Source organism: Vipera berus (assembly GCF_964194415.1).
Source record: "Vipera berus genome assembly, chromosome: 4".
Classification (NCBI taxonomy): domain Eukaryota; kingdom Metazoa; phylum Chordata; class Lepidosauria; order Squamata; family Viperidae; genus Vipera; species Vipera berus.
Window position 1 is genome coordinate 76736930 of NC_138206.1, and position 23502 is coordinate 76760431.

Consider the following 23502-nt stretch of genomic DNA (forward strand, 5'->3'; position numbering starts at 1 on the left):
GAGGAATAATTGTCTCTAGAAACTGTGGATGCTTCATTATTGGAGGTTTTTGGGAGGAGGTTAGAAATTGATAGGGTCTGAAATGGATAGAGTTTCTTGTTTCAGTAAGGGGTTAGACTAGAGGACCTCTAATGTCCCATCCAACTCTGATATTCTGTTTTTGTATGCGTGGGATGCTTCAGTGATTTTCCTTTGCATTTTAGTTTTTGGATTTAACCTTAATAATGCATTTGAGGGTATTCTTGTCAAAGGAACAATCCCATTATGTTTTATTTCACATCTGGTAAAATATGTGTCTTTGGGACTCCTTGCTACTGCAAAAGAGATGATTAATTGCTGCATACTGTGTGTGTTAAATTTGTTTTCCTTTTCCTTGGAGCCAAGAAGTGGAAGGGAAATCTTTATAGAAAACCAATTTGGTTTCAGGGTTATAGCCACAGGCTGCAAGATTGGATTTGAGTTTAAATACTGCTTTGGCCATGAGGGATGGCTGAGTGTTTTGGGGCTGGTTTATTTTTGTTCAGCCCTTGGAGGGAGGTTTTGGCAAGACACTTCTGTAAATGAGGGCTGTTTCAAGTTCTCTGAAAGCAAACGTTTTGCATAAATTTTTATTCTAGTTTGATGAGTGGGGGAAGGGGGAGACAATCTTTTGTCTTCTTAGCTATCCTGTGGTTCTTTGATGAGCTGCCACAAGAGTGATTTGAATATTATCTGCCTGAGACAAAAGGCATTCCAGAAATGTTGGCCCAATTCTGATTGGTGAGCCTATGTGCTTTACCTTTTAAAATCCTGAACGTGTTATTTACAATAAGTTTATTGAGTTATGTTTTTGTAACATGGTATCTAATCAGGGTGAAAGGGGGAGGAGAAAGAAAAAATTGACAATTTTTGATAGAGCTTCCATGGACAAATATAGTCTATCTGACACAGGACAAATGGTTTTTTTGTTTTTTTTCTTTCCTACACTTTTAGCTGTGGAAGCAAATACATTCTTATGTAGCTTCCCAGTTTTGTAAGATCTTATTCTGGGAATTATCAGGAAATGGGAAAGCAACTTTTTGACAGAAGAAAGGATTGAGGGTATTTAGCAAATAAAGCTTCTCTCCCCACTTATTGCAATAAACAAAACAAAAGGCCTTCACTGTGTCTTAGCTGGTTATTGGTCAGGCGAGCTTGCCTCTGGTCACCAAGGAAAGTGGCCAGGAGCACATAACACCAATAACAAAGACTCTGCTCACAAGCAAGCATAAAGGGCTTTAATCTAAATTGGGTACAGTCTATATACAAAAGGATAAATTAAGCTTTTCTTCCTCTATTCTGTCCCAGGACAGCCTCTTACCTGAGCTCCATAAAATAATTAAAAGAGGGATTTTTACACTATTTTCTCTTTTCCGAGTCTTCTAAATTAGTGAAAAGAATTACCTGAAAAATGAAAATGTAATTTTTCTGAGTTTCCTCTATTTTGCTCTAAAGAAAATGATTAAAATAAATTAAAAAAACATTGTTATTAAGGGAAAAGAAATTAGAACTTTTTTCCAAGGTCCAATGTGGTCTTGACTAACAGATAAACTGTTAGTATCAGATATTACTAATACATGAAAATAAATGAACTTACAATTATTTGTGCATCTAATCAAATGGGTCTAAAGTAATAAAAATAGAAATAGGCAGAGATAGAGACATTCTTTTTGTATTGTGTATGCTTGGCTTAGTAGGGATGCGGTGGCTCAGTGGGTTAGGATGCTGAGCTTGTTGATCAGAAGGTCGGCAGTTTGGCAGGATGAATCCCGAGTGCCGCGTAACAGAGTGAGCGCAAGTTACTCATCCCAGCTTTTGCCAACCTAGCAGTTCGAAAGCACGTAAAAATGCAAGTAGAAAAATAGGGACCACTACAGTGGGAAGGTAACAGCATTCTGTGCGCCGTTGGCATCTAGCCATGCTGGCCACATGACCACGGAGACGTCCTCGGACAAACGCTGGCTCTTCGGCTTTGAAACGGAGATGAGCACCGGCCCCTAGAGTTGGAAATGACTAGCACGCATGTGTGGGGGAAACTTTACCTTTACCTTATGCTTGGATCTTTGATAATTTGGGTTTTTCCCACGTAGAATTGGAGGTATCAGGGCAACGTTTCGACGAAATCTCATCCATCATCCTCAGGCTGGTGACTTCAGCTTCGTTCTTCTGGGAGAAGTGTGTGATAGTGGCTGTTTTTTCTTCTTCTTTTTTTTTCTTCCCACCCAATCAGAACACAGCTAAGCCCCCACCCAACCAGAGCACACCTCCACCCCATCAGAAAACAGCCACGCCTCCACCCACAGAACACACCCCCTCTGGCAGTTTAAAAAAGAAGAAAAAAACAGCCACTATCACACACTTCTCCGAGAAGAACGAAGCTGAAGTCACCAGCCTGAGGATGATGGATGGGATTCCGTCGAAACGTTGCTCCTACACCTTTAATTCTACGCGGGGAAAAACCCGAATGACCAAAGATCCACATACAAACACCCGCGAAAACCTCAGAAAACATATATATATATATATATATATATATATATATATATATATATATATATATATATATATATATATATATATATATATATAATATTTTTTTTCTTTGCTAACAAAGAATAAAGGGAGATCTATATGATCATTTCAAACTTATTTGTTCTCATCAGTCAGCCATACCCTTCTGAGATTCGAACCTGGGCTGGCTGCATTTTAAGCAGTTGTTTTAACCCCTAGGCCACAGGCTCTCTCTCTTTGTTAGCTGAGAAGCAAGGAAGATATGTGTTAAATGTTTGTTAAGCATTCACTTGCTTAGTCCCAGACATGGGACAAATCTTATTTCCTGTTTCAGCCTAACCCAAGGCCATATACAGGCAGTAGCCACAGCAGTGGCAGCTCATATTTGTGTAAATTTTTTGGCTTGCTAACAAAGAATAAAGGGAGACCGATATGATCATTTCAAACTTATTTGTTCTCATCAGTCAGCCATACCCTTCTGAGATTCAAACCTGGGCCGACTGCGTCTTAAGCAGTTGTTTTAACCAGGGACTTCTGGGTGGCAAGGCTCCATCAATGGCGGTCATTTTGACCGTCAGCCCCGTAGTTTTCCGTTGAATCGCAAAAACAGCAACAATCAGCTGTTTTGCGGTTCGGGAACCCCGCCTCAGGAAAAGAGGGGAGGGTGAGCATTCAGGTAGGGGTAGAGCTCCCCTAGACCCCCAGAATTATTATTCTAGGGGTTGAAGGGTAAGAGCTCCCTCGGAGCCTGAATCAGCTCCGGACTCGGGGACTCCTCTGTTCTAAAGCTTTGGAACAGAGCAGGATGCTGCAACCATCCCTGCAATCAATATTGTACTTTAGATTACGTGGACGCAGGCAGAGCTGTGCAGGAAAATATTAAAATAGCAAGTATATGATCTTTAACTCCGGTGTATTTTAAAAGAAAGGAAGGAAGGAAGATGGCGCGGGAGTGAATTGCCAGAGAGAGCGGTGAAGATCAAAATAACAAGGGAAATAAAATAAAATAAAAGACTGAGTGGAAAGAAGAAATTGGGTTATAAAGTGACTTTGTGCAAAATATTTGAAATTGGTTTAAAAGTGACTGGAAGATTTGGATATTTGACTGGAAAGTAATAAAGTTGCAATTTGGGTGGAAAAATGAAAGTGAGATACGAAAGTTATTTGGGTGTTAAAATGGCTTCTAAACCATCCAGAGTTTCTACTTCGAGAAGTGCGGGTGCATCACTAACTCAGCAACAATCTGTACTACAGACTTTGATGCCACCCCTTGCAGCACCTACACCTGCATTGACATTAAAAGATTTACAAGAGGCTTTACAAGATGCTTTAAAAAGTCAATCTGAGCAAATATCTAAGCACATGGCAGAGCTTATTGATGAGAAAAATAAGGAAATACGAAGGACATTTTGTTGGCATTTCAGGGGCTGGCAGCCTGTATTGAGCGTTTGGATGAATGTGTGAAAGAAGTAAATCAAAGTAATTTGAGATTGGAGGCTAAAATGTCTGAAACAGAGAATAAAATGGATAACATTGACGACAATGTGGTAATGATACAATATAGAGACATAAGAGGATAAGAGGTTTGAAAGAGGATTCAAAGGAAAACTTGAAGGAGATTTTAGCAGAAGCTTTGGAACTGGTTTTGGGGTGTCAAGCTGAAGATATTATGGTGGATATAGATAAAATATTTCATGTCAACTCCTGGATTGCCAGGCAAAGAAATTTACCAAGAGATTTTTTTTTATTTTTATTAGATTTATATCCCGCCCCTCTCCAAGTACTTGGGGCGGTGTACAGAGCAATTAAAATGCTAACAACACGCAAGGTATAAAAATTAAAATAAGATTAAGTCAAAAGGCCTAAGTAATAAATACAATCTAAAATTTAAAATTTTTAAAATTTAAACACTAAAATCCAATCCCTCAGTCCAGGCCGGCCTGTTCAAACAACCAAGTCTTCAGGTCGTGGCAAAACGAGCGAAGGTCAGGAGCCATCCGGAGCTCAACCGGAAGCTGATTCCAGAGGGCAGGCGCGCCCACAGAGAATGCTCTCCCCCTGGGGGCCACCAGTCGACATTCCTTGACCAATGGCACCCTGAGCAGGCCCTCTCTGTGGGAGTGCACAGGACGATGGGAGGTTAACGCCGGCAAAAGGTGCTCCCGTAAATAACCCGGACCCATGCCATTTAGGGCTTTATAGGTCATCACCAGCACCTTGAATCTCATTCGGAAGACAACTGGAAGCCAATGCAGCTCGCGGAGCAGAAGTGTTACATGGGAGTATCGGGAAACCCCCATCACAACTCGCGCGGCCGCATTCTGCACCAGCTGGAGCCTCCGAGTGGTATTCAAGGGCAGCCCCATGTAGAGAGTGTTGCAGTAGTCTATCCGAGAGGTCACGAGCACATGAGTGATTGTGCGTAAGGCGTCCCGGTCCAAATAGGGCCGCAACTGGTCCACCAGGTGAACCTGGGCAAAAGCCCCCCCTGGTCACAGCTCCTATATGATCTTCAAAACTGAGCTGTGAATCAAGGAGGACGCCCAAGTTGTGAGCCCTATCTATGGGGGGTAACACCTCACCCCCTATAGATAAAGATGGAATAGAATGGACAACCTGAGACGCCGGTACGCACAGCCACTCAGTCTTGTCGGGATTTTGACGAAGCCTGTTCCTCCCCATCCAGACCCTCACCGCCTCCAGGCAATGGGAAATCACGGAGAGGGCATCACTGAGTTGATCTGGGGTGGAAATAAAAAGCTGGGTATCATCAGCGTACTGATGATACCCCACCCCCAAACCACAAATGATCTCGCCCAGCGGCTTCATATAGATGTTGAACAGGAGAGGCGAGAGGGACTCCACAAACGAGAGGCCTTGAGGCCGACCTCTGTCCCCCTGTCAACACCGACTGCGAATGACTCAGAAGGTAGGAGGAGAACCACTGTAAAACAGTGCCACCCACTCCCAACCACCTGAGGCGCCGCAGTAAGATACCATGGTCGATGGTATCAAAAGCCGCTGAGAGGTCTAATAGGACTAGGACAGAGGAGCAACCCCTGTCCCGAGCCCGCCAGAGATCATTCATCAGTGTGACCAATGCCGTCTCTGTGCCCGATTGGTACGGGTCTCCATCGCTGCGATATAAGACCTCGTGAAGGTTCTTAGTCGGAATCGATCAGACTCAGACCAGCTGGACCTCCAACAGCTCTCTAGGCTCCGTCTCTGCTTCATCTCCCAGAGCTCCATGGAGAACCATGGTGCCCGCCGGGATCTGCACCGGGTCAGGAGCCGCATGGAAACAATGCAGTCGAGTGCCTCCACAGCTGCCCTTTCCCAGGTTTCCACTAAGGCATCGACCGGGCTGTGAGCAAAGATGGCAGGCACAGATCCAAGCACCGCCTGGAACTGTTCAGGTTCCATTAGGCGCCTGGGACGGAACCACCTGGTCGGTTCCGTAACCCCGCAACGGGGGGGGGGCAAAGCAGAAGGCCAGCCGCAGGAGGTGATGATTGGTCCATGACAGGGGGGTAATAAATGGAGATCCCCCTCCCAGATCATCGAGCCACCATCCAGATATAAAAATAAGATCGAGTGTGTGACCCCCCTCATGAGTCGGGCCCTGAATTACCTGGGTCAGGTCCATGGCCATCATGGAGGTCATGAACTCCCGAGCCAACCCCGACGAACCTCCCAAGGATGGCAGGTTAAAGTCCCCCAGAACCATAAGTCTGGGGAACTCAACCGCCAACCCAGAGAGAGTGTCGAGGAGCTTGGGCAGGGTGGCTGCTACACAGGTAGGTGAAAGATACACCAGCAACAAGCCCAACTGAACCCCAGGGCCAAATCTCAAGAGGAGCAACTCACACCCGAATATCTGAGTAACAGTAGCCTCCCGCGGACACAAGGTCTCCCTTACAACCACCGCAACACCCCCACCCCTTCCCTGAGCCCGGGGCTGGTGAAGCACATGGAAACCTAGTGGGCAAAGATCAGTCAGAGGGACACCTCCCTCTGGGCCCAACCAGGTCTCAGTAATGCAAGCCAGATCGGCATGCTCCTCCTCAACCAGCTCTCGGATAAGGGGAGCCTTGTTAACTACCAATCTGGCATTAAGGTACACCAGCCTGAGCTCAGGGGTCTGCTCATCCCCGCTCCCAGGAATATGGGGTAGATCCGGGGGGTTGGAGCGCACCACCTCTTGAAGATAGCAGGGGCGCGCTCCCGAATGTTGATGCGCCCCCCCGTACAATGACCTATTGCCATTCCCAATCGTTGTGGGGATCTGCAACCCCACCCCTCCTTCCGGAGACCCAGAGGCGCCCAACCCAAGCCCAGTCCCACCGTGACCTGTCACAAGCCTGGACTGAAATTAGGTTGGTGGAAGCCCCCCAGATTCCAACCCAAACCACAATCCAACCCTCCCCCTTAATCCCTTAAATTTTTTTGCTAAAAAACAGATCAGGGGTCTCTTCCTAACAATAAACCGGAAACCCCAATCCATACCTGACCATCAGATGTGGTAGTTTATTTCACAAAGAGATCAATTAGAAATGTGATTGTTCAAGCTTTTTACAATAACAGATTTAAAGTGGCTGCTCAAGAGGTTTTGATTTTGAAAGAGATTCCTCCAAGAATTTTAAGGAAAAGGAAAGAGTTTGCTTTTCTGGCAGATGAATTAAAGAAAAGGCAGCTCCACCTTTGGTTATTCCGCCGGGACCTGAAGACCTGGCTCTTTGAGCTTTCCGGCCCAGGCTGAGAGTTTTTAAATGGGGTTTTATATTTTTTCAGGGATTAAATTTAATTATTTTAACTGTTTTTAACTTTTGTATTGTATTAATGTTTTTAAATACTTTGTAAACTGCCCTGAGTCCTACGGGAAAAGAGCGGTATATAAATTCAATAAACTTAAACTTTAGATGGGAGATACCAGGTGGATTGGTGGTGAACTACGTAGGTACAAGATATCATCTTAATACAGTTTTGAAAGCACGAGATTTTTATCGCAATGTACTGAAAGCAGTTTCTCCGCCATCCCCGGAATTTAAAAGAAGGAAGGAAAAAGGAGTGGTACAGGCACAAATGGAAAATATACAGGGAGATGCAGAAATTATTTCATTGATTGCAAAAGAAGTTCAGCAAACTTTGGAAACTGCACAGCCCCAGGGATTGTCAGAAGAATCTAAGACTCAAAGAGTGACATGGGCTGCTGCTAGACGAAAGCAACAAGAACAAGAACAAGAGAAATCTATAACTGCAACTCAAGAACTTACTTATAGTGAAGCAGTGGGAGGTGCGCGACCAAAGAGGCAGGTGCGTGAGGATCTGCAGGATGCGCTCCGAAAGCTTCATGTCACAAAACATGGCGACAAAGTTTCTAACTTGGAATGTTAATGGTTTAAATTCACCGCAAAAGAGAAAGAAAATATTTCAGTATTTGAAACAATTTAAAAATGATGTTATGTGTTTGCAAGAGACACATATTCGTGTATCTGATCAAAAATACTTGATAAATTCTAGATTGGGTACTCAGTTTATTGCGTCTGCTTCAGAAAAGAAGAATGGAGTAGTTATTTATGTCAAGAAGGATTTATCAGCTAAATTAATTGAAGCAGATAAACAAGGAAGATATATCATAATTGAACTTTTAATAGAAGGGCAGAAAATACTTTTAATTGGACTATATGCACCTAATCAACAGCAAGGAAAATTTTATAAACTTTTACATAATAAAATAATTCAATGGGATTACAAATCGTGTATTTTGATGGGAGACTGGAATGGAGTCCTGGACACACAGAAAGATAAAAAAGGACCTTTTAAAACTACCCCAAATCATGCTAGATTGCCTAAATCTTTTTTTTTATATGAAAGATGATTTGGAATTGAGAGATGTTTGGAGAGAACGAAACTTGGAAGAAAAAGACTTTACTTTTTTTTCTGATAGACATCAATCTTTTTCCAGAATTGATTTTGTATTAACCACTAATGATTTTTTTTCTAGGGTCAAGAGGATTAAGATATGTCCAATAATTTTATCAGATCATAGTCCAGTTTGGATGGAATTGGACAAGGGGGGAGAAAATAGGAGACCTTGGAGGTTAAATGGAAATTTATTTATTTATTTATTTATTTATTTATTGATGGGATTTATATCCCGCCCTATCTCCTGAAGGACTCAGGGCGGCTCACAATAAAACATATAATAAGTGCATAAATCAAGATAAATGAAATTGAGAACATCAGTGCAATAAAAAATTAGAGAATTTAAAAATGAATTAAAAATACTAAATATAAATTAATTAAGATGCCTGTCAGTCTAGGTCAGCTTGGTGGAACAGGTGTGTTTTGAGGCCGCGGCGAAAGGATTGGAGGTTTTGGGCTATCCGAAGCTCAGGGGGGAGCTGATTCCATAGGGTTGGTGCTCCCACAGAGAAGGCCCTCCCCCTGGGGGTCGCCAGCCGACATTGCCTAGCTGACGGTACCCTGAGGAGGCCTTCTCTGTGTGAGCGTACTGGACGATGGGAATTTGTTCCCGGCAAATAGATATGAAGAAAATGTGGAAGAATGTAAAAAACATATGAAAGAATTTTTTAATATAAATATGCATAAGGGTACTCCTATTGAAATGGTTTGGGATGCAAGTAAAGGTTATATGAGAGGAGTGCTAATATATTTGAATAATAAATATAGACGTAGACTGGAATATAAGCGCAAAGAGTTAGAGGAGGAAATAAAGATGAAAGAGAAGGCTTTTATTTTGAACCCGTCTGATAAGAGGTTGAAAGAATCAATTAATTTGTTAAGAGGGCAGTTTAATATGCTGATGGCAGATCAAGTGGCAACTAACTTATGGTATGTCAAACATAATACTTTTTGTAATGCTAATAAGCCAGGTAGGTGGTTAGCTTATTTGTTAAGGAAAAAACAAAAGTCACGTAATATAGATAAGATAGAATATAAGGGAAAAGAGGTGTTTCAGCAAAATTTTATAAAAAAGGCTTTTGTTGAATTTTATTCTAAATTATATGCTAGGGATATTGTTCAAGGTTTAGATATAGATAGATATTTGCAAGAAGTGAATATCCCTGTACTTACACAAGAGCAAAGGGAAGGGATGAATCAATTGATAAATGCTGAAGAAATTATTTTAGCAATTAAACAATTAAAAGTGGGTAAAGCACCTGGAACAGATGTATTGACTGCCATTTATTATAAAAATTTACAGTTAGAAATGGTGGAACCTTTAAAAGAATTATTTAGAACAATTCAATCTGGAGGAGAAGTGCCTCCATCGTGGAAAACAGCTTTTATATTGTTGATTCCAAAGGAAGATCAAGATCTTACTCAAACTAAAAATTATAGACCAATATCACTTTTAAATACTGATTATAAGATATTTGCTAAAATTTTAGCAAATAGATTAATGAAGGTCATGCAGCAAAGGATTCATAGTGACCAAAGAGGATATATAAGTGGTAGACAAATGAAAAATAATGTGAGACATATTGTAGATTTATTGGAATTTTTGGAGAGAAATAATCAAGTCTCTGCAGCGCTGATCTTTTTGGATGCTGAAAAGGCCTTTGATCAATTGAATTGGCAATTTTTATTTAAAGTATTAGAGAAGATAGAGTTTGGGGATAAGTTTTTACAACCTATTAGAGCAATATATCAGAAGCAAACAGCTCAAATAATAATTAATGGTAGTTTGACAGAAGCATGTAATATTGAAAAGGGTACAAGACAGGGGTGTCCGTTGTCACCTTTGTTGTTTGTTTTAACATTGGAAATATTATTGATTAAGATACATGATTCAAACAAAATCAAGGGAATGAAAATAAAAGACCAAGATTACAGACTGAGAGCATTTGCGGATGACTTGGTTATTACATTAAGCCAACCGACACAATCGGTTACAGATCTAATGGATATAATTTTGCAATATGGACAAGTTTCTGGATTTAAGGTAAATAGGCAAAAAACTAAAATATTGTCTAAAAATATGACTATAGAACAAAAGGAAGTTCTAGGAAAATTAACGGGATTTGAAATAGTTAAAAAGATTAAATATTTGGGGTATATCTTTCAGTTTCAAATTTGAAATTATATAAAAATAATTATGAATTGTTATGGTTAAAAGTACAAAAAGAGTTAGATAGTTGGAGAAAATTACAATTGTCTTTATTGGGAAGAATTGCAGCTGTGAAAATGAATGTTTTACCAAAATTTTTATTTTTGTTTCAAATGATACCTATACTTATAAAAGATTCAAATTTGGAGGAATGGCAGAAAGGTATTAATAAATTTATATGGGCAGGGAAAAGACCGAGAGTAAAACTTAAGATAATGCAAGATATACATGAAATAGGTGGTCTTAAAATGCCCAACTTTAAATTATATTATGTGGCTGTGGCTTTATCGTCAATTAGTAATTGGTTTAATTTAACAGAAGGAAGACTATTGAATATTGAGGGATGTGATTTATTATATGGTTGGCATGCATATTTATTGTATGATAAAAAGGTGGATAATGTTTTTAAGACACATATATTAAGATATGCCCTGCTGCGAGTTTGGAAAAAATATCGACATAAGTTAAACTATAAAATACCAATCTGGGCTATACCTAAACATGTGATAAAAAATATAAGTGTGGGATTTAAACATGATGTGATTACATATAGAGAAATTCTTAGGTTGGAAAGGAATGTATGGCAATTAAAGCCATTTAATATTTTGAAAGAAGAAAAAGTAGTACAAACTTAGTTTCAGTATGGCCAGATACAAGCTAGATGGAAAGAAGATCAGAAAATTGGCATTTCAATAACAGATGAAAATCTGGTAAAACAAATCAGGGATCAAAGTCAAGCGCATAAAAGAAGGATATATAAAGCATTGATAGAAATAGATTCAGAAACGGAACTTGTTAAAGATTGTATGATAAAATGGGCCCAGAATTTTCAGGAGCCAATAACGATGGATACTTGGGAAAAAATCTGGGTCAGGAATGTAAAATTCACGCAGGCACAAAATTTAAAAGAGAACTTTTATAAAATGTTTTATAGATGGCATTTAGATCCTAAAAATTAGCATGTATGTATCCAAATTATCAGCCTAAATGTTGGAGGTGTGGTTGTGATGACGCAACGTATTATCATATATGGTGGACTTGTAAATAAGTTAAAGCTTTTTGGATTAAAATTTGGTGGAATATGCAGAAGATATTTAAGAAAAAGATAAGGTTTTCTCCACAGTTATTTTTGTTGGGTATTATTACAGACTATACTGTGATAGAGACTAAATTGATGTTGAATTTAATAACGGTAGCAAGACTTTTGGTATCACAATATTGGAAGAATGAGGAACTGCCTACTATAGAGGAATGGACTTCAAAAGTTTCAAACTTGGCAGAAATGGCAAAAATTCCAGCATATTTGAAAGAACAATCGCAACAGAGATACATATCAGAGTGGAGAAGATGGATTGATTATATTAAGAATAAATATGGGACTAAAAAGTTTCATTTAGCATATGAATGAGTATTAGTATAATTATTAGATTTATGAGAAGTATTATTATTTAATCATGTTTAAAGGGAGTTAAAGTGCGATAGGATTTAAAGTGTATTTACAGCTTGATAGCTTGATAGAATGAAGGCTACTGCTAAGCTTGTAAGCCGCCCTGAGTCTTCGGAGAAGGGCGGGATATAAATGGAATTAAAATTAAATTAAAATTAAATTATTTTAGCTTAAGTTTGTTAGGGGCAATACCCTGTATTCAGCTCTGGGAAGTCGGGGGGGGAGGGGAAGGGAGAGGAAATTGGGTGGGGGAGGGGGAGGGAAGGAGTTTATGTTTAAAATGTATTGTAAAACTTTTCAATAAAAAAGCAGTTGTTTTAACCCCTAGACGACAGGCTCTCTCTCTCTCTTTGTTACCTGAGAAGCAAGGAAGATATGTGTTAAATGTTTGTTAAGCATTCAGAATATACTTGCTTAGTCCCAGACATGGGACAAATCTTATTTCCTGTTTCACACACACACACACACACATATATATATACATATATATACACATATATACATTTACAGGAAGTTAATGTTGCTGGTTTAATGGTTGGCCTCTTTGTAGAGCCATTTGTTGTTAGCTGCGAAGTCATGACCAACCCATTGGCCCTTCTTCTATTGCCCTCAATCTTTCCCAGCATTAGGCTCTTCTCCAGTGAGTCCTTCCTTCTCATTAGGTGGCCAAAGTATTTGAATTTCAACTTCAGGATCTGGCCTTCTAAAGAGCAGTCAGGGTTGATCTCCTCTAGGACAAACCAGTTTGATCACCTTGCAGTCCAAGGGACTCACAGGAGTCTTCTCCAGCACCACAGTTCAAAGGCCTCAATTCTTTGGCGCTTGGCCTTTCTTATGGTCCAACTTTCACGGCCATACATTGCAACTGGGAAGACCATAGCCTTGACTATATGCACTTTTGTTGACAGGGTGATGTCTCTGCTTTTTAGTGTGCTGTCTAGATTTGCCATGGCTTTCCTCCCGAGGAGCAAGTGTCTTTTAATTTCTTGGCTACAGTCCCCATCTGCAGTGATCTTGGAGCCCAGGAAAATAAAATCTGTCACTACCTCCATTTCTTCCCCATCTATTTGCCAGGAATTGAGAGGGCCGGATGCCATGATTTTGGTTTTCTTAATGTTAAGTTTCAACCCAACTTTTGCACTCTCCTTCTTCACCCGCAACAAGAGGCTCTTTAGTTCTTCACTTTCTGCCATTAGAGTGGTATCATCTGTATATCTTAGGTTGTTGATATTTCTTCCGGCTATCTTAATGCTAACTTTTGATTCATCTAGCCCTGCGTTTTTCATGGTGTACTCTGTGTCAGGTTTCTGACATATGGGCTTTTCAAGTGACTCTGAGGCATTGTTTACCTTAAAAGTCCTTTATTAGCCTAATACACCGGCAAATGCTTGCTCGAAGGAAGCTGGAATCTGAAATCTCCGCCCCTTGCGCAATATAATTAAACACAATTCTCCACCTTTCTAATTTTGTCATTAATCATATTCTCCAATTGATTTAAATAATCAGTTCCCGTCCATTAGAAGAACCGCCAAAGTTTTGTCTTCTTTAGAGAGACAAATGGCCTTCAAAGTGCATTCCTACTCTTCCCTCACACCAATTTTAAACTAAAGCAATACACAAGTCTTAAAGCAATACACAAGTTTATCATATGAAATAGCTACTTCTTCATCTCATATCAAGCAATAACATTCGATGTTAGCAGCATTGACATCCGGCCCTCCTTAGAAAAAGGACAGATCCTGTAATGTAAACAAAACACAAGTTAGGAATTGGCTTTTGGTTTGTTGGGGTGTTTCTCATAAAAACTTTTGATTAAGTCTGTCAGATTTCACATCAGTAGATTTTACCCAACTGGCTTCAGACAATGGGTATCCCTTCCACTGTACTAGGTATTGCAATTTCCCCTTAAAGATTCTAGAGTCTAGAATATGTTTCACTTCGTAATGGGTTTGACCTGCTACCATGAGGGGTCCAGGTGCTTTCTTAGGGGGAGGTCTTAAAGTGGAGGTTCGAAAAGGTTTCAGCAAACTACAGTGGAACACCGGGTGAATTTTCCCCAAATATCTGGGTAGTTTCAATTTTACTGTGACCGGGTTGATTTTCACAATGGGTAAAGCCCCCAAGAATTTTAGTCCCAATTTCTTATTGGGTATTTTGAGGCGTAGGTATTTGGTCGACAAATAGACCTTTCCCCCAACTTGGAATGTTCTTTGGGGAGCTCTCTTTTTGTCAGTTTGCTTTTTGTAGGTCTCAAAAGTCTTTTTTAAGGCCACCTTTGTATTTTTCCAAACTTCTTCCCAACCCCTCACCCACTGATCAAGAGTCTGGGAAGCGGAGGGTAACTGAGGGTATTCCGGTATGGGGTTAAATTCTTTCCCTGTGGCTACACAGAAAGGAGTGTAGCCAGTGCTGCTATGTACTGAATTATTGTAAGCCACTTCTGCAAAATGGAGTTTATTTGTTGGTAAGAGACATACCATCTAAGGTATTGTTCCACCATTTTGTTGGCAGACTCTGCAGCTCCGTTAGTAGCAGGGTGAAAAGCAGTTGATAGGCCTTGAGATGATCCAATTAATTTAAGAAAGTTTCTCCAAAATTTCGCTGTGAACTGCACCCCTCTGTCCAAATTATTTGCTTAGGGGCACCATGTAGTCGGTAGATTTATTTATTTATTTATTTATTTATTTATTTATTTATTTATTTATTCGTTTTATATACCGCCCTTCTCCCGGAGGACTCAGGGCGGTGTACAGAGCAAAGTAAGTATACAATAAACCAACAATAAAACAAATAAAACCCCAGATCTACAAATAAAACCCCAAATCTATCAGGCCAGGCCGGCTTGCTGGAATAGATAGGTTTTTAAATCTCGCCGAAAGGTGCGAAGGTCGGGGGCCATCCGGATTTCGGCTGGTAAGCGGTTCCAGAGGATTGGCGCACCCACCGAGAATGCTCTCCCCCTGGGGGTCACCAGCCGGCATTCTCTGACCGGTGGCACCCTGAGGAGGCCCTCTCTGTGGGAGCGCACAGGACGGAGGGGTGTTGACGCTGGCAGTAGGTGCTCCCGTAGGTATTCCGGACCCATGTTTTATGAACAAGTAAGTCAGGCATTGAGCTGATAGAAGTCCTTTGCAGGCAATAAAATGAGCCTATTTTGAAAATAGGTCTATCACAGTTCAAATGACAGTATTTCCTCTACTGTCGGGTAGGTCTACTATAAAGTCCATATCTACTTCTTCCCATGGTTGAGAAGGTTTACTGTTCCACCATTTTGTTGGCGGATTCTGCGGCTCTGTTAGTAGCCGGGTGAAAAGCAGTTGATAGGCCTTGAGATAATCCAATTAATTTAAGAAAGTTTCTCCAAAATTTCATTGTGAACTGCACCCCTCTGTCTGAAATTACACGCTTAGGGGCACCATATAGTTGATAGATATGTTTTAGGAACAACTTAGTCAGGCGTTGAGCCGATGGACATCCTTTGCAGGTGATAAAGTGAGCCTGTTTTGAAAATCGGTCTATCACAGTCCAAATGACAGTATTCCCTCTATTATTGGGAAGATCTACTATAAAGTCCATAGCTATTTCTTCCCATGGTTCAGAAGGTTTGGCCACCAGTTGCAATAACCCAGGTTTCTTTCCTGGGATTCTTTTCATGGTGGCACATACAGTACAGCTCTTGACATAGTTTTCTACGTCTCGTTTTAGTCCCGGCCACCAAAATTGCTGGCGAATGAGATGTAGAGTTTTTAGATATCTGAAATGTCCAGCCTGTTTGACATCATGGCTGTGGTTGAGGGCCTTCCACTTGTGGGGGCTTCCCAAACTCCTATTGCTGCAGAGGCCCTAGGCCAGGGTCCTCTGTCTCTATGGATCTGGAGGGCTTGGCAGGGGACTCCTGGATCTGGCAAGCAGTCTGATCTGCAGACAGGATTTTCCACTCACCCGAGTATTCAATCTCAGCTGGCCTGGCTGCTCCGAGGCTCCTGGAGTCTCTGCTGGGCTTAATCCACTCTCCTGGTTGTTTGAGTCCAGCTCCCAGCTGGGAGGATTGCTGAAACTCTTTCCTTGCCAGCTTCTTAGCTGGCCCTTCCCCCACTGGGGTGGTTGCTGGTGCCGGGGAGCTGGCTTCAGACAATTTTACTCCTTTCATTATGGGATCTTCCCCAAATCTTTGCCAGACGGCCTCCGAAGCTTGGAGACAGCGATGGGAGGTCGGGACTCCCTAATTAGCTTAAAAAGTAGTGTGGATTCCAGCTTGATGTCAGGTTTCTGACGTATGGGCTTTTCAAGTGACTCTGAGGAATTGTTTACCTTAAAAGTCCTTTATTAGTCTAATACACCGGCAAATGCTTGCTCGAAGGAAGCTGGAATCTGAAATCTCCGCCCCTTGTACAATATAATTAAACACAATTCTCCACCTTACTAATTTTGTCATTAATCATATTCTCCAATTAATTTAAAGAATCAGTTCCCTTCCATTAGAAGAACCGCCAAAGTTTTGTCTTCATTGGAGAGACAAATGGCCTTCAAAGTGCATTCCTACTCTTCACTCCCAACAATTTTAAACTAAAACAATACACAAGTCTTAAAGCAATACACAAGTTTAACATATGAAATAGCTACTTCTTCATCTCATGTCAAGCAATAACATTCGATGTTAACAGCGTTGACACTCTGCATATAGGATAAATAGGAACAGTGACAGTATACAGCCTTGCCGGACTCCTTTCCCAATTTTGAACCAATCAGTGCTTCCGTGTCCAGTTATCACTGTTGATTCTTGGCCCACATATAGGTTTCTCAAGAGACAAATAAGGTGGTCTGGTACGCCCATCTCTTTAAGAACTTGCCACAGTTTGTTATGATCCAGAACTGTTATGAAGCAGAAGTAGCTCTCTAGCTTTCTCCATGATCCAGCATATGTTGGCAATTTAATCTCTAGTTCCTCTGCCTCTTCAAAATCCTGCTGTACTTCTGGTAGTTCTTGATCCACATACTGCTGGAGTCTAGCTCGTAGGATTTTAAGCTTAACTTTACTAGCATGAGAAATGAATGCAATGGTGCGATAGTTTGAACATTCTTTGGCACTGCCGTTCTTTGGAATTGGAATGTAAACTGATCTTTTCCAATCCTGTGGCCACTGTTGAGTTTTCCAAATTTGCTGGCAAATTGAGTGTAGCACTTTTACTGCATCATATTTTAAGATTTTGAATAGTTCAGCTGGAATACTGTCACCTCCACTAGCTTTGTTGTTGCTCAGCTTTTCTAAGGCCCACTTCACTTCACATTCTAGGATGTCTGGCTCGAGGTCAGTGACCACCTCATTGTGATTATCAGGGATGTTAAGCTCATTCCTATATAGTTCTGTGTAATTTTGCCACCTCTTCTTAATCTCTTCTGCCTCTGTTAGGTCCCTGCCATTTTGGTCCTTTTTCATGCCCATTTTTGCATGAAACGTTCCTTTCATCTCTCCAATTTTCTTGAAAAGATCTCTGGTCCTCCCTATTCTATTGTTTTCTTCTATTTCTTTGCACTGTTCATTTAAGAAGGCATTCCTATCTCTTCTAGCTATTCTCTGGAATTCTGCATTCAGTTGGGTGTATCTTTCTTTTTCTCCCTTGCCTTTCGCTTCCCTCCTTTCCTCAGCTATTTGCAAAGCTTCCTCAGACAGCCATTTTGCTTTCTTGCATTTCTTTTTCTTTGGGATGCTTTTGGTTGCTACCTCTTGTTAGATGTTTTGTGCCAGCCATTGACAGTTCCCCAAAAAGGTCATCAGATGGGAGCAAAGAGGCTTCTTTGCTTCCACTGATGAGCCAAGGGTCTCAGACCCGACAGCCCCATTGGCGAGAGAGTTTTATGGTCAGGGAGGGACCAAGACCCCCCCATAAATACCTCTGCACGAGGGGCTGCTCTTTGTTCTCCTTCCAGTTCTACCTCTACTCCTAGCTCCTAGTTCTTCTTCTGTTTTAGTTATGTAATGCTAGCTTGCTTTTATTTTATTTCTCTCTCACATGCAGACATGAATGCTTTCATGCCAAGTATTTCTTTCTCTTTGATCTATCATTGAATAAAGCTAATATGATTGCATCTCTGCGTGATGCTTTTACTTGGAAGCACCTTTAACGATCCATCGTGAGATCACCTCACACCTCTTGTACAATGTTGTGAACTTCTGTCCATAGTTCTTCAGGCACTTTGTCTATCAGATCTAATTCCTTAAATCTATTTGTCACCTTTACTGTATATTCAACAGGGATATGATTTAATTCATACCTGAGTGGCCTAGTGCTTTTCCCTACTTTCTTCAGTTTAAGCCTAAACTTTGCAACAAGAAGCTCATGATCTGAGCCACAGTCAGCTCCTGGTCTTGTTTTTACTGACTGTATAGAGCTTTTCCATCTTTGGCTGCAGAGCATATAGTCAATCTGATTTCTGTGTTTACCGTTTGGTAATGTCCATGTGTAGAGCCATGTGGGTTGTTGGAAAAGCATGTTTACTATCACCATCATTTTTCTTTTGACAAAATTCTATCAGCCTGTGGCCTGCTTCATTTTGTACTCTAAGGCCAAACTTGCCTGTTATTCCGATTATCTTTTGGCTTCCTACTTTAGCATTCCAATCCCCCATCATGATAAGGACATCATTTTTGGTGTTAGTTCTATAAGGTGCTTTAGGGCTTCATAGAACCGGTCAATTTCATCCTCTTCAGCACCAGTGGTTGGGGCATAGACCTGGACTACTGTGATATTGAGTGGTTTGCCTTGGATTCGAACTAAGATCATTCTGTCATTTTGAGGATTGTATCCCAGTATTGCTTTTCCTACTCTTTTATTGACTATGAAGGCTACTCCATTTCTTCTGAGGGATTCTTGCCCGCAGTAGTATACCTGATGGTCATCTGAATTAAATTCACCCAATCCTGTCCATTTTGGTTCACTGATACCTAAGATGTCGATGTTCAGTCTTGTCATCTCTTGTTTGACCACGTCCAGCTTTCCTTGATTCATGGATCTTACATTCCAGGTTCCTATGGAGAAAAAATCTTTACAGCATTGGACTTTCCTTTCACCACCAGACACATCCACAGTTGAGCGTCCTTTCGGCTTTGGCCCAGTCGCTTCATTCTTTCTGGCGCTACTAGTACTAGCCCTCTGCTCTTCCCCTGTAGCATATTGGATGCCTTCTGACCTGAGGGGCTCATCTTCCAGCGTCATATCATTTTGCCTTTTGGTACTGTCTATAGGGTTTTCATGGCAAAGATACTGGAGTGGGTTGCCATTTCCTTCTCCAGTGGATCATGTTTTGTCAGAACTTTCTGCTATGACCTTTCCATCTTGGGTGGCCCTGCACGGCATAGCTCATAGCTTCATTGAATTACGCAAGCCCCTGTCACTGCGTGTTTTTTTAGTTTTGCCAGCTTCGCTCATTCCTAAGTGTACATCTCTTTCTGCTCTGCAACTGTTTATTATCTTATCATGTAACCATAGTGACTCCAGCTATGTCCAGCCAATGTTTTGGTTTTAAACTGTTTTGTGCGCATGCCTAGACAAAGTTTCCCACAGTTACTACTTACTTTGTTCTGCTGCCTGATGAGAGAATGTAGTCAGTCTAGGTCTTTTGTTTTCTCATTAAACAAATTTTGCTTTAGAACAAGTTTTGGATTTCTTTTCTTTGATATTGACCATGCAAATGAACCATGGTCCATCCACCTGTGGTCGGATTGTTAATTGTTCCACGACATTTGGTAGCAGAGGATGGTTTATTTTTATTTTCAAGATTTATTGATAGGGGACTTCCGGTGGCGGCGCGGCGCCGAAGACAGCCTCCCCTGGCTGCCCGCGGCTCAGCTGTTTGTTTTTTCGCCCGAAACAGCGCCGATCAGCTGTTCGGGCGAAATTGAAGCCCCCTCCTCGGGAGAAGAGGAGGGGGTGAGGCCCCAGGTAGGGGTAGAGTTCTCCGAGGCCGCCTGAGCTTGGAGCTTGGGCGGCTGAAGGATCGAACTCCCCCGAAGCCTGGGTTGCTCCCAGCTGGCCGTCGTCTCTGCTCCGAACTTCTTGGAGCAGAGCCAGGCGTCTGCAAACCATCCCTGCCTGAAGAAAGGACTATGATTTAAAGGAGCAGGCAGAGCGGTACAAGAGGAAAAAGGTGAAGAGGATTATTTTACTATACTCTCGAACTTGTTGGACTTTTTAAACTTTAATTGAAAGTGCGTCATAATTGAGGATTAAAAGATGGCGGCTAAACCTCCCTCTAAAACTCTTCGGAGTGGTGGATCCTCGCCGGTGCAACAATCATCACTACAGGCGTTGCACCCTCCTGAAGTGCTGACATCGAAGGATTTGCGAGATGCTCTGGATAAACATGCCCAGGTACTTTTGGAATCAATTAATCAATCAATTGCTGATAAATTTGCACAGATGGAGGAGAAATTGGAGAAATTCGAGGAAAGAATGGAAGAGAGGATGGAACAGAAGTATAGCGTGATGAGGGTAGACATTTTGACTTCAGTGCATAAAGTGGCGGAATGTGTGGAAGATTTAGATGAAAAAATGGATGATTTGGCTCAAAGGAATGCTATATTAGAAGTAAAAGCACGGGAGAATGAAAATGTAAGAGGCAAATTGGAAAGGGAGTTAAGCCTTACCCAATATTACCAGATGCAGTTTGCTGTCAGAATCAGAGGTTTAAAAGAGAATGTTAAAGAAGATTTAAAGCAGCTGATCTCTGAGGCTCTCGAAGGGGTATTGAACCAGCCAGCATCTGAAATAAGAGCAGCTATGGACAAAGTGTTTCGGGTGAATTCATGGATTGCTAGACAGAGAAAATTGCCTAGAGATGTGGTGGTTTATTTTGCAAAAAGAGAAATTAGAGATCAAGTTATACAAGCTGCCTATGATGCTAAGGTCGTGATTGCTGAACAAGAAGTCTTGGTTTTAAAAGAAATTCCTCCAAGGATTTTAAGGGGAAGAAAGGACTATACATTTCTTGTGCAAGAGCTTAAGCAAAGAGATATAAGGTTCAGATGGGAGATTCCAGATGGGCTGATGGTGATGTATGAAGGTAAAAGATACAGGCTGATTACTGTGAAACAAGCGCGTGATTTCTACAATAATGTCTTAAAAGCAACCCCATTAACGCTTCTGGAAGCTGGAAAGGGATCTGGAGAAGAAGAACAACAAGAGGAGGAAACAGAGGAAAATGGTGCTGGAGGAGATCAAGCTACAATTTCTTTGGATGATCCTAGAGAGCAAAGAGTGACACGTGCTGCTTTAAAACGAGCAAAGAAAATAAAAGAACAAGATCAGCAAAAGCCTTCAGATTCTTCACAACGCATTCATAGCCAAGCTGTGGGAGGAGCACGGCCTAAGGAAGTTAGTCCTATCAAAGCTGTGGTCCAAGAGCTTTTTGAGGATATACATGGCAACTAAATTTTTAACCTGGAATGTTAATGGACTAAACTCACCGCAGAAGAGGAAGAAAGTTTTTCAATATTTAAAACAATTTAAGATAGATGTTATATGCCTGCAAGAAACGCATATTAGAGTTTTGGATCAAAAGTACTTATTGAACTCGAGGCTGGGTACGCAATTTGTTGCTTCTGCAGAGAATAAGAAAAATGGAGTGGTTGTATATGTTAAAAGTGCCTTAACAGCGGATCTAATCGAAGCAGATAAGCATGGAAGATATGTTATGATCGAGCTGTTGTTAGCAGGTAAAAAGACGCTTTTAGTTGGATTATATGCACCAAATCAACAACAAGCTGACTTTTTTAGTTTACTTCATACAAAGCTTACCCAGTTGGATTATAAATCCTTTATTTTTATGGGGGACTGGAATGGAGTTATGGATGTACAGTTGGATAAGGCTGGAGCCTTTAAGCGCATTCCAAGTCACGCTAGACTGCCTAAATCTTTTTTTGAAATGAAGGATGACCTGGAATTGCGAGATATTTGGCGTGAGAGACATCTGCAGGAGAAGGATTATACTTTTTATTCTGATAGACACCAATCTTTTTCGAGGATTGACTTTATTTTGTTGACTAATGATTTTCTTTTGAGAACTAAAAAGGTGAAGATCTGCGCAAGAATTATCTCTGATCACAGTCCAGTGTGGTTGGAGATTGATAAGGAAAAAGGAGATAGGCGCTCATGGCGCGTAAATGAGAATTTGTTTAGAAATCAGAGAAATGTGGAAGAATGCAAACAGCGGATGAAGGATTTTTTTGAGATTAATATGAATAAGGGTACCTCTATGGATATGGTTTGGGATGCTAGCAAGGCCTATATGAGAGGGGTGTTGATATATATGAATAATAGACATAGACGTGCAGTGGAAACTAGAAGGAAAGAACTGGAGAATGAAATAAAGGAAAAAGAAAAGGCTTTGATTTTGAACCCAGAGGATGTGAAGATCAAGGAGGCTATTAGACTGTTAAGAGGACAATTTGATAAATTAATGGCTGATCAAGTGGCGACCAATCTGCGGTTTGCTAGGCATAACACTTTCTGCAATGCTAATAAACCAGGCAGATGGTTAGCTTATAGACTGAGGAAAAAACAAAGGGCATCCAATATAGATAAGATTGAGTATAAAGGAAGGGTTGTGTATCAACAGAATCTTATTAAGGATGCCTTTGTGGATTTTTACTCGAAATTATATACTAAAGAGGACATCAATGCAAAAGATATTGATAAGTATTTGGAGAAGGCTAGCATCCCGGTTCTTACGCAAGTACAAAAAGAGGGGATTAATCAACTGATTACAGAAGAAGAAATTTTTATAGCTATTAAGGAACTGAAGGTGGATAAAGCACCAGGCACGGATGGCTTGACTGCGGCCTATTATAAAAACTTACAATTAGAGATGATAAAACCGCTAAAGGAACTGTTCCAGACAATCCAGAGGGGGGGAAAGGTGCCTCCGTCTTGGAGAACAGCTTTTATCTCTTTGATTCCGAAGGAAGACCAGGATGCTACTTTAGTTAAAAATTACAGACCGATATCGCTTTTAAATACAGATTATAAGATATTTGCTAAGGTTTTGGCTAATAGACTGATGAGGGTTCTGCAACAGGTGATTCATGGGGATCAAACGGGGTTTATTAGTGGCAGGCAAATGAAAAATAATGTGAGACATATAGTTGATGTGTTAGAGTTTTTGGAAAGGCACAACCAGATCTCTGCAGCGCTAATTTTTTTAGATGCTGAAAAGGCCTTTGATCAATTGAATTGGCAATTTTTGTTGAAAGTTTTAGATAAAATGGATTTTGGGGAAAATTTTTTACAGCCGATTAGGGCATTATATCAAAAACAAACTGCCCGAATCATAGTTAACAATAGCCTGACAGTAGCATGTAATATTGAGAAGGGCACAAGGCAAGGGTGTCCGTTAT